Below are 1356 nucleotides of genomic sequence, written 5' to 3'. Positions count from 1 at the left end.
GAGTTTTCACTGAAACCGAGGAGATACTGTTATTTCATTGCTTTTGTGAAACATAGTCCTACCGTGACTCTATCCGCCGTTACTTGGTGTTCTGGTGAATGGGAAAATGATTCCAATGAATTACGATGTCATATGTGAAAACATTTTCTCCCATTTCCTTCATTTCTGTCCTGGACACGGCGGAATGGAAAGGAAATCTAATCGAGAATCTAATTGGTGAAATTCACTTTTGATTGCCCATTCTTATTGTGTTCTTTCTTTCTCCCTATTCAGCACTTTCTGGGATGTGGCCGTGCACTAAGGCTCCAGAATGTTTGAAACAGTCGTCTGGAATAGGCCTGCTGTTAGTTCTGAGATTAGCATATTGTTCATGCCCCTGGTTGTGCCCGCCAGAGCCTACCCTCACCCTTCCTGACCCTCTCCACTCCCGGATATCAACTACCCCTCCATCCTCCACCCATTCTCTGGTGGGTGGCCGTTTTTTCTGTCAATTTCACTGTCCAGCTTCAGCCCTCCAGGAACCAGCATCAACATATCCTCCACTCATGGACTCACATCTTGAGCTCACCTCCCCACTAACCATCACTGTCAGATACTTTGCCAGACCACAGAGTGTTGCAGCAGACGTGCAACTCAGGGCAGAGCAGGCTGGCCTGCAAAGACCCAACGGCAGTCCCGCACAATTCCTTTATAATTAAGAACACGTGGCTCCCCAAAGATCTCACAACCATGATAGGGCATATTGTACAACCAACAATACATTTCACACCCTTTAGGCAAGACACATACCCTTTAGTAGAGCTTACACTGATTGGACAGAGCGAGTGTTGTATGCGCTGTGCACCCGCATTACTACATCTACTTTTACAAAACAAGGCCCAGGCGCTGCCTCCTCCAACGACAGACCACTCTTATTAGTTGACATCCCATAATCACTGTGGGCACAGCAATAGAACCATGCAGGCCAGCTATTTTCCGCCCAATCACGTATACTAACACTCAGACAGGGAGCAATCCTGCCATCAATGCAATACTCATATCACCCGTGGCAGTATTGGGAATCAAACCAGTAATTGAATCACCTCTGCCAACAGGGAATCCTTGTGCCCACAACCAGCCCATGCAACACTCCCTTCTTAACTATCCCGAAGCGTGGAAGACCATGAAAATGGGGCTTTGTGCAAAACCTTAGGGCTGTCAATTCCATTGTTGTTCCCTGCTCCCCAGTAGTCTCGGACACAAATGCTCTCCTGATCAGTACCCCGCCTCCTCCTCCTGATATTCTTGTAATTGACCTTTGCTCAGCATTATTCTCCATTAAGTTGTTCCCTGAAACTTTATGTTTTTACATATGGC

Source organism: Chiloscyllium plagiosum, unplaced genomic scaffold, assembly GCF_004010195.1.
Source record: "Chiloscyllium plagiosum isolate BGI_BamShark_2017 unplaced genomic scaffold, ASM401019v2 scaf_73, whole genome shotgun sequence".
Lineage (NCBI taxonomy): Eukaryota > Metazoa > Chordata > Chondrichthyes > Orectolobiformes > Hemiscylliidae > Chiloscyllium > Chiloscyllium plagiosum.
This window is presented reverse-complemented; position numbering follows the sequence as displayed.